We start from the raw sequence: 10,271 nt of genomic DNA, 5'->3' as shown, positions 1-10,271 counted from the left end.
CGGCAATAAAGAGAGAAAAAAACTTGGTGGCGCAACAGTAGCGCATGTCTGACTCCAGATAAGAAGGTTACGTGTTTGAATCACGTCCGGATCAAAAGGTCTTCGTCGGGTTGTCACTCGCCTACATTATTGCGATAGGCTAAGGGCATCATCTGCAGTACATTGAGATTTTATGCACTCCAATCGTTCATTTCAGATAACCAAACACTCCATGCAGATTCGACAAAGCTGCGGATTAGGAAGTTTCATCGTGACTCGGTGGCGCAACGGTAGCGCGTCTGACTCCAGATCAGAAGGTTGCGTATTCGAATCACGTCCGGTTCAAACATATTTTTTTCTTCCTTCTGGTAATGATTTTGCCCTTTATCTTAATGACAATCGGCTACATTATAGCGATAGGCTAAGGGCATCATCTGCACTGCATTGAGAACGCACTCCAATCGTTGATTTGAGATTTAATTTGCCTTTATTTCCATAAGCATAACATTTGTGGGGGATTTAAGGAAAGATTTGCACACAGCAACTTGACGGGCCTTAAAACCGAGTCTCACCATATACTGCATGATCCAGATCAACATACACTGCATGCAGCTTGGACAAAGATGAGGTTTTGGAAGTTTAATCGTGACTCGATAACATCGTGCTTCGGGCCTTGCTGGTGACGCCTTTTTCTAGACCTTACCGCTTTTGCCGCGAAAGCCAATCTTCACATATTCGTTTATTAATGCCATAAATCGACAAGAGCTCATCAATTAGCATGGGGAGTAATGCACGCTCCAAACCAGCGCTTTCTAAAGAGATGAATGGAACAGCCTTGCGGCGACATTTTTGTACATTATAGTTGGCAGTTGACAAGAACTTTATTGAAAGGTCCCGAAGGAAAAGATTGGGGTGAGCCGAAGGCACCCAATCAAGTTGGTGGCTCCGCCCATGACGGAACCGGTAGGTGGTGGCTCTCGGCGACGTCGCGGGCACTCTGGACGGCCTGCAGTTGATGCGTGAAGTCCGTGCTTAGCAGTAGGGCGTCCCACTTGGACTTGTGAAAATCTGAGCCCGCGTTGAACGACAACAGCCAGTGCATGTGATTTAAAGAGAACTACTCGTGCCCACATTTGGAGCACGATTGCGGGAAGTTGGAATCTATCCGATTGAGCGCTCTGGGGGTGATGTACAATGTCGTCTGTGAGAGCCTGAACGGGACAGACTCAGCCCTGTTTAATTTTGGGTGAGGGGGAGGGAATTTTCTCCTGCTCAGTCTGTAGTGGGATGTGATCCCGTTAAAGGTGGTAAGAGGGTCTTTAGGGGAGCAATCCTGTGAGAGATGGACCGTTCGTGAATTCACGAACAGTCGTGAATTCTCACGTTCGTGAGAGCGGTTCGTGAATTCACGCGCTATGCAGTGGGCCTGCTCGTTGGGGTTGCAACCCGCTTGATTACCTACTCCTTTAACGTGGGCCGGGAACCAGGCGATGTGGTGACCTGCTGTCTCGTTGTCTGCAGTATTTTGGAGAGATTTGTTTACTAGGCTAGCCGTGTGCTTAGACACTAGGGCTGACGAGAAGGCCCTGACGGCAGTGCGCGAGTCGGAGAAAACAGTCGTTGGGCCTTTGGCAGCGTAAAGGGCCAAAGCTATCGCGATTTCCTCCGCCTCGTTTTCGTGCTTAGTGCAAACGGACGCAGCGCTAACCATCGTTCCTAGCATACTGAGCCCTGTTTAATTTTGGGTTAGAGGGAGGGAATGTCCTGCTGCTCAGTCTGTAGTGGGATGTGATCTCGTTAGAGGGGGTAAGAGGGTCGTTAGGGGATGTAATCCTGTGAGAGAGTTGGATCATTAGCCCGAAGCGGTTCGTGAATTCACGCGCTAGACAGAGGGCCTGCTCGTTGGTGTTGCAACACAGACTTACATTTTTTTTCCACGCAAACCAATCTTCACATACCAGTTTAACCATGGCGTGAACCCACGATCACTCATGCATGGGGAGTGATGTCTGCGACAAACCAGCGCTTTCTCGAGAATTGAGCTACGGCGAAATTTTCATGTGCTTACCATTTTATTGCGATAGCAATTATATGGACGCTCCAAAGCGGATTTCCGCCGTCGGCGTCGCCGTCGCTGTGAGGCTCCGTATGACGTCAACGGCGATGAAATCGTCGCCGCGCTCCGGACACTGTATGAGCGAGTGAAAGGGCGCGAGGGACGCGCGTTTTCACAGGGAGCGAACGCACGTCGAAGAGCAAACGCGCGTTCTGCGCCGTGCTTCCTGAAGGGCTGGAGATCAACATGGCCGCCGGGCTGAGCGGTCGCACGTCACCTCGGCTCCGCTACATTTGCCCGTTCTGACCGGTCCACCTCGCTATCGCCCCAGGCACTGTGCCGGAGATTCGAGCCCTTATCAGCGGGACCCTGAGGACCCCACTCTCAACCGGTAGGACCATCCCACCTTCTCCTATCGGTTCGAGAAGAACGAAGCGGGCGCTGACCCGCTAAGACTCGCAAGTAGGCCTAGCTCGCACTCGGCGAGCGATGACTTGCTAGCCTCCTTAGCCCCATGGATACACCACCTACGACGTCGGGTCTGCAAGCCGGACAATCTCCGGCCATGCAGCCCCTTCAAGCCCCCCCGACGCCCCAGCTCGTGGACCTACAGGAGATGGAGGAACTTACCTCGGCCAGTGACGACGACCGAGCGTCCTCCCCGCTGCTCCCGCAGGCTGCCCAACAACAAGGGACGCAGTCCGACACAAACTGGGAACTGGCGCTCTCCCGGCGCCAGAAGCAAAAACAAAAGCGCCAGGACCGAGCACGAGAACTGGAAGGCCAGGCTACCGGGCTGGCCGGAATTCAGTCCCCGCCAGGCTCTGCCAGCAACGCCCAGGTAAACAACTCGCCTCCTACCACGCAAACGGCAGCGACGCCCGACGCGTCCGCAGCGAACGCCAAGAGCTCGCCCGGAGAGACGCGCCGGCCGCGTCGCCGGCTACCGCCGCTACCTCGGAACGACTTCAAGATTATTCTGCGCCCCAAAAAGGGCCTAAATATCAAGACACTCACAACTCACCAGGTGTCTCGGGCTGTGGTGGCAGCCTGCAACTACCACCCCAAGTGCACCGGCAACGACTTTATTGTGCGGATCCGTACAGGCTCGAACATTATTATCGCAAGCACTCCACACATCGAAACAGCTGAGCTCCTTCGTCGAGTGTCCACGCTCGCCTTCGGCGGGAGCAATCATGACTTCAACACCTACGTGGCGGCCCCTGACAACACTCTACGGGGCGTTATACATGGTTTGGACCCTGGAACTTCTCCAGATGAACTAAAAGCTAACCTGCGAGTGCGGACGCAGGGCGTTACTATCCATAGCGCCCGCATGCTTGGGACATCGAAGACGGCCGTTATAACTTTCGAAGGCTCCCTTGTTCCCCGCTACGTTCTCTACTACGGCGGGGAGGTAGCGTGCCACCCGTACCGTCCAACCCGACAAGTGTGCCAGGTGTGCTACCAGCCTGGTCATCGCTCGGACGTTTGCCCCACTCCGGACGCTGCCGTGTGCCGCCAGTGTGGCATTTTGAACCCCACTGAGAACCACCCCTGCACTCCTCAGTGCAAGTTCTGTGGGGAGGGACACCTCTCAGGGGCCAAGGAGTGTCCTCAACGTCTCAAAACTCTTCGCCGTAGCAGAACCCCTCAACGCCAGCCGCCAAGCGCACGCCGCTGGTGGTTCAGTAACGATGACGACTCCTCAAAGACCCCTTCCCGGTCCCGCTCCCGATCACCGTCCTTTCCGCCGCTCCCACCAGCCGGCCTGGACCAGCTTCAACCCTCCCAGCCCGAGCAACGCAGCTCCCTCGCCCAGCCGGAACGCCACGCCACCCAGGACCAACGCACCGGCCTGCAAAAGAAAGGCTCCGCTGCACCAGCCGGCCGGCCTGCCGCCCCGCCGCCCGACAGGGCCGCCAAGGTAAGCTGGTCGACTGTGGCAAAGACCCCCGTCGCTCCGCGCTCAAACCCCCCACCCACACTTCAATATGAAGCACTGGTCCAAGAGAACCAGCAGCTTAAGAAAGAACTCTCACAACTTAAAGCCGAACACGCCTGTGAAATGGCTGAACTACGCGCCCTTATCACCCAAGCCGCCACCCCCCCACTCCACCCCACACATCAGGCCCCTCCCTGCGCAGATCCTCCTGCATCCCCCCAGGAACCCCCCATTACATATACCGTACTACACGAAATGTTGCGAGAACTCACGAAACAACTCACGCAACAACAACAGAACCAACACCACCAACTTACGCAGAGCTTCTCTGCCCAACTCTCCCAACTGGGCACACGCATCGCGGACGTCGAAACACACCTTGAAGCCCGCTTTGCGGAAATAGGCGGCTCCTTCCGCAAGAAACGAACGCCCACTCCTACCTCCAACCCCTCGATTCAGCTCAACCCGGTCACCCCCGCGCAGACAGCTACCGGCCCCGGAGTTATCCTCAAGGCCCCCCAACTCACCCTACCCCCCACCTCTCGGAACTAACATGGGCAGCACCACCGCATCTCAGCAAAAACGTTTAGAAATCTGGCAATGGAACTGCCGAGGATACCGTCGTAAGCGGAGCCTCCTTCAACAATACATAAACACCCAGCTTGAACCGCCAGACGTCATCGCCCTACAGGAGCCAGGTGTCTCGCCAACCCTGTCAGGTTACGAGGCCTATGACAGCCTGACCGAGGGCAAAGCGGCCATTCTCGTCAGTAAGGCGCTCACTGTCATTGCCCATGACGTCATCCCAGACACTCATATTGAGCATGTCATTGTAGAGATCATGCTCCGGCGCCGGAAAAAGACCAGCAAGCACAGCCTTTCCATCCTCAATGCCTATAGTCCCCCCCGTCAACGCCACACAGACTTTTATACCCTCATCCGAGGTGCTTGTACACTGGCCAAGGGTAACGATCTGATCCTACTCGGGGATTTCAATGCCCAAGACACAAGCTGGGGCTACAGGAATTCTGACCACAAAGGCAAGCAAATTGCCGCTGCCGTCGACACTTACCGGCTCGAGCTCCTGACCGATCCTACCACACCCACCCGCATCGGAAACAGTGTTTGTCGTGATACCTGCCCTGACCTTACCTTCATCAGAGGCAGCTCCACGTACACTTGGGAAAATCTCATGGAAACCCTGGGTAGTGACCACTATATCATTCGCACTCAACTCACTGAGGATGCTCTGCGGCGTCCCATCGGGAAAGCCAAAATCACGGATTGGGATGCATTCCGATGCGATAGCGAGCAAACCCTCGACGCTAACACCAGCCTTACGGACTGGTGCGAACAGCTTCGCCGCACCCAAGATCGCCATACAAAACACATCACCCGCACCACCCAGACCCCCGAGGTAGACGGCCACCTGCTCCACCTATGGGACGCACGTCGTAGTCTACTCCGCCGCTGGAAGACTCAAAAACATAATCGAAAACTTAAGGTCAAAATTGCCTTGCTCACCACCCAAGCAGAGGAATACGCCGCCAGCCTAGCCCAACTCAACTGGGCGCAATTCACGGACACCCTTAAGGGCTCTTTGGGGACGGCGCGCACGTGGCGCATTTTGCGGGCTCTCATCGACCCCACCCGCAGCAAAACTGAAACGAACAAGGCCGTCCATCGCCTCATTCACACATTTGACGGTACTGATGACGACCTTCTCGACCAGCTCCGGAGAAAATGCTTTGGCGATCACAATCCACCCCCTGCCAACACTGTCTATCAAGGCTCCCCAAACGCCCTCCTGGACCGCCCCATAACGATCGAGGAAGTGTATGCGGCCGTCCGCGCAAGCACACGCAACACTGCTGCCGGGGCTGACCGCATTACATATTCGCTTATCCGTAACCTCAATGACACTGCCCTGCAAGATCTCACGGCGCTTCTTGAACACCCACTGGCAGAACGGCACCATCCCCCCGGAGTGGAAGCATGCCGAAGTGATCCTTATCCCGAAACCAGGCAAGAAGTTGCAAATCGAGAACCTGCGTCCAATCTCCCTTACTTCATGTCTGGGCAAGCTTTTCGAACGCGTGATCACCTTCCGCCTTCAGACCTACCTCGAAGATGGCAACCTGCTCCCACACACGATGTTCGGGTTCCGTGCGCATCTGTCCACTCAAGACGTCCTCCTCCAACTAAAAGAGGAAGTCATTGAACCCGTACCCCGCTATGGTGAAAACGTCATCATGGCGCTTGATATCAAGGGAGCATTTGACAACGTTAGCCACCCAGCCATTCTCGAAGGCCTTGCAGCCCTGAACTGCGGCCACCGTGTCTTCAACTACGTCAAAGCATTCCTGACCGATCGCACTGCCACTTGTCGGGATGGGGACGATTCCGATCAGACACCCTCGTAGTCCCTAATAAGGGTACGCCGCAGGGTTCGGTCATCTCCCCCCTCCTTTTCAACGTGGCCATGGTGGGCCTGGCACATCAACTCCAACACATCGAGGGCGTTCGCCATGCCATGTATGCGGACGATATTACGGTCTGGGCTACCCAGGGCTCCCTCGGCGAAAAAGAATACAACCTCCAGCAAGCCGCCACTTGTGTCGAGCAATATGCGCATGCCCGCGGGCTGGCCTGCTCCACCGAAAAATCCGAGCTGCTCCGAGTTCGCCACTCCACAACCCAGCCCCGCCAGACTGCCCAGGAAAATCCCATCCGGGTCCTCCTCGCTGGCAAAGTCGTCCCCGAACGCTCCATCATCAGAGTGCTAGGTGCGTGGCTGCAATCCAACCGTCGCGCCACACATACCCTCACACTCTTGCGCAACACAACGCTACAAGTGGCCCGCATGATTGCCCGTGTCACCACCCGCCGCCATGGAATGCGGGAAGAAGATACTCTCAAGCTCGTTCGAAGTCTGATAGTGAGTCGAATCGTCTACGGCCTCCCCTACCATCACCTAAATCAGCAAGAACGCGACCAAATTGACGCCATGATGCGTCGGGCCTATCGGGTGGCCTTAAAGCTCCCCCCTGGTGCCCCAACAAGCAAACTCCTTGCCATGGGGGTACATAACACCTTCACGGAGCTATGTGAAGCACAAATGGCCACTCAGCTCCAACGTTTAACGCTCACACCCACAGGCGCGCCCTCCTGCAGCTCCTCGGACACACTGGTACCCTTCGGGAGGCAGCCCGACTCCACCTAGTCCCAGATCATGTCCGCTCAACACTCACCGTTGCGCCTATCCCCCGCAACATGGACCCCCTACTGCACCAGGGTCGACGGGAAGCACGAGTTGAGGCCTTAACCCTCAGGTACGGTGAGAACAACACCACTTGCTACACCGACGCAGCACTGTATCACACCACCCGCACTCGAGCAGTAGCGGTCGTCCTCGACCACCACCACAGGGAGCTAGCCAGTGCCTCCCTCCACTGCCAGAACATCACGGAGGCTGAAGAAGTTGCCATCGCACTTGCCATCGCTCAGGGCAACAAGCTAGGACGGTCGTTTCACGTTCTCACGGACTCCCAGGCCGCCTGCCGCAATTACCTGAAAGGACGCATTTCTCAACCTGCGCTCAATATCCTCCTAAGGGCACATGACGCTGGCGAACAGCTGCACATTCGAACACCTCCGATCAAGCATAAGATCATATGGACACCTGGCCACGCGGGGCTGGAGGGAAACCAGGCGGCGGACAGGGTCGCTCGAGGGTATACAAGCCGAGCACCCGATCACCCTGCCCCTGAGGCACCTGTTCCAGTACCGTGTGACTATTCGTCCATTCTAAATTATTATAAGGGTACCCGAAGAAAATACTCTCCCCCCCATCGCTCACTCACCAAAGAGGAGGCTACCAGCTGGAGACTTATCCAGGCAGGTACCTACCCCAGCCTCCACCTCCTCAGCAAAATCCACCCCACGGCATACCCTTCACGCTGCCCGTGGTGTTCCGAGAAAGCCACTCTATTCCACATTACATGGGCGTGTCGTGCAATTACTGCCTTACCCCCCTTCCAACACCCGAGCGCGGAGCGGTGGGAGTCGCTGTTGGCCAGCGAGGCCTTGGACGATCAGCTTAGCCTGATTGACAGGGCACGCAGGGCGGCGACGGCGAGCGGAGCCCTGGACTGAGGGCCCCCCCACCGCGAGACCAAGAGCCTCCGATCTTCGAAGACTCACCGCGAAGCTTACCATCGCTCAATAAAAGTTTCTATCCATCCATCCATCCGGTAACCATTACGGTTGCTTAAGCTGCAGTTGTCGGGAAACGTGAGAAGCAGACAGGGATCTTTGAATGTTGTCGCGTTCCACTCTTAAAAGCGAAGCTTCAGCGTCCTCCAAATTTTTTAGGGGCGAAGCTCCTTAGGGTGTGGGTCTGTCCCTCCTCTGTAGTATGTAGTAGTAGTAGTAGTCGTCGTCGTAGTAGTCGTAGTAGGTAGCCACGTCTACTTTTATCAGAAAAAAAAATTCCGAAAGTTGTGTCCGTAGCGCGGAATCGAACCAGGGACCCCTCGCTTCTGAACGCGTGGCGCTAACCACTACGCCACGAAGTGCACAAGGACACACGCACCACGATGACAATAAATACCCAACATTAACGAAAGACCGCGTTTCTAACGCGTTTGTGCTAGCGCATTACGGCGCGTGTAAGAAGCTGGTGTAAGACGCTGTGGCCTCTCCGCCTTACCCCCGTATTCATAAACGCTCCTCGACTTGAACTTGACTTGCCACCGCCTTGGGCAGCGCATTCGAAACGCGTTGAAGGCGGTGGCAAGTCAAGTTCAAGTCGAGGAGCGTTTATGAATACGGGGGTTATACTCTCTCAGCAGTCATGTGATGGCGTCGGCAAACGCGGTGCACGTTCCGGCATGTGTAAACGGCTGCGTAAGACGCTGTGGCCTCTCCCCCTTACTAGAGAGTACTGCACGTTTCTAACGCGTTTGTGCTAGCGTCCCCTTGGGCGGGAGATGGTGCAGTTATAATGAAGGGCGCTGTTATAAAATAGGAATGACGTCACATATGGCGCGTGTCATTGGTGGCAGTCAATCGTTCGATTTAGTGCGGCGAGACTGGGCGAATTACACGGAAGATTCACGGTTTACCGATGATTCCCTCCGGAGCTTCGCCCACTCATCATCATTCACCCCGTGGATATGCGGTGTTCTTGGTGTGTGTGATACAAAAGTTCTAACAGTGATATAATCACTAACGCAGAAAATGCTAGCTTGTGGTAGCAGATATTTCCTCATATCTTTGTTGCGAACATTCCAGCCATTAGTCGGTGAATTATGCACCTGTTAGATCGCTGTATGTCCATCTGGCTGCACAAGCACCAGACCAATATAAAAATGTTTGCAAATATTAATGAAAACAGCCCAAGTTCACAAAATTAAGGAAATTACGTTTTGAAATAAAAAACTAAACTAATATATCTACTACGCAATAGTAAACTAAAAGAAACAATACAGCACTTAAGCTAGTTTCGGTGTAGCTAAACATCACTTTATTTTTATCACCCAACCCGTTTTCCTATAAAAGAACCAGGCAGCCAACACCAAGCCAACACACAAAAACTCCAGTTTGTGCTGCTGCACTGCAATAGCTCTCGCCCTGCACTGGCTGGGTCTTCTAACTCCTTTCCTACATGCTACCAGCTCAAACATCACCGCATAAAGCATTTGTACTGCATGTGCATTTGCATTCATAGCCAGGTTGTAGCTGACATCTTTCTATTTGTCCCCCAGGTTTCGTTTCTTCATCCATATTTAAGAAAAATGTATGTACCACTGAATAATTTCTGCTCAATCCAAGTGGCAATTTCTAAAACGATAAACTAATCTTCGACTTTTTGAGTTCTGACAGGAATGCAAAAGCAAAATGCAGTATGATCCTGCAAACACACGCAATAGTACTGCAGACGAATATATGCTACGTAGAAGGTAATAACATTCACGCTTTAAGCTTCAGCCTGTCGGCTGTAGCCACCCGACAATATGCAGTAGTAAGTGCAGTAGTGTTCGTGCCATATTACTAGAGACGACTAGCAAAGATGGGTATCATAGAATTAATACTCGTCGAGAGCACTGACGTCTAAGATGTTCTCGGAAAGCAACGCAGCGTCGTTTCATGTGCCTAGAAATTTGGAATGGAAATGTTAACTGTGTGACGTCATGATAATATTCGGCGAAAGAAAGCACGAAAAAAATAAACTCAATGAAATCGTCTTCTTTTCTATTTCCAAGAAAAGTATGAGCGTCTATTAATATA

The 10,271-nt window shown here is 53.9% G+C and overlaps 1 non-coding gene across 1 annotated transcript; it reads left to right on the top strand.

Moving 5' to 3' along the window:
• The first annotated feature begins 252 nt into the window (after positions 1 to 252).
• Positions 253 to 324, top strand: Trnaw-cca (transfer RNA tryptophan (anticodon CCA)). The gene has a single exon. It is a non-coding gene; the product is annotated as a tRNA-Trp (tRNA).
• The last annotated feature ends 9,947 nt before the right edge of the window (positions 325 to 10,271 follow it).

This window comes from Dermacentor silvarum, chromosome 10 (genome assembly GCF_013339745.2).
Source record: "Dermacentor silvarum isolate Dsil-2018 chromosome 10, BIME_Dsil_1.4, whole genome shotgun sequence".
In the NCBI taxonomy this organism is placed as follows: domain Eukaryota; kingdom Metazoa; phylum Arthropoda; class Arachnida; order Ixodida; family Ixodidae; genus Dermacentor; species Dermacentor silvarum.
Note: the sequence above shows the minus strand (reverse complement) of the source record. Positions and strands in the feature narration are given on the sequence as shown.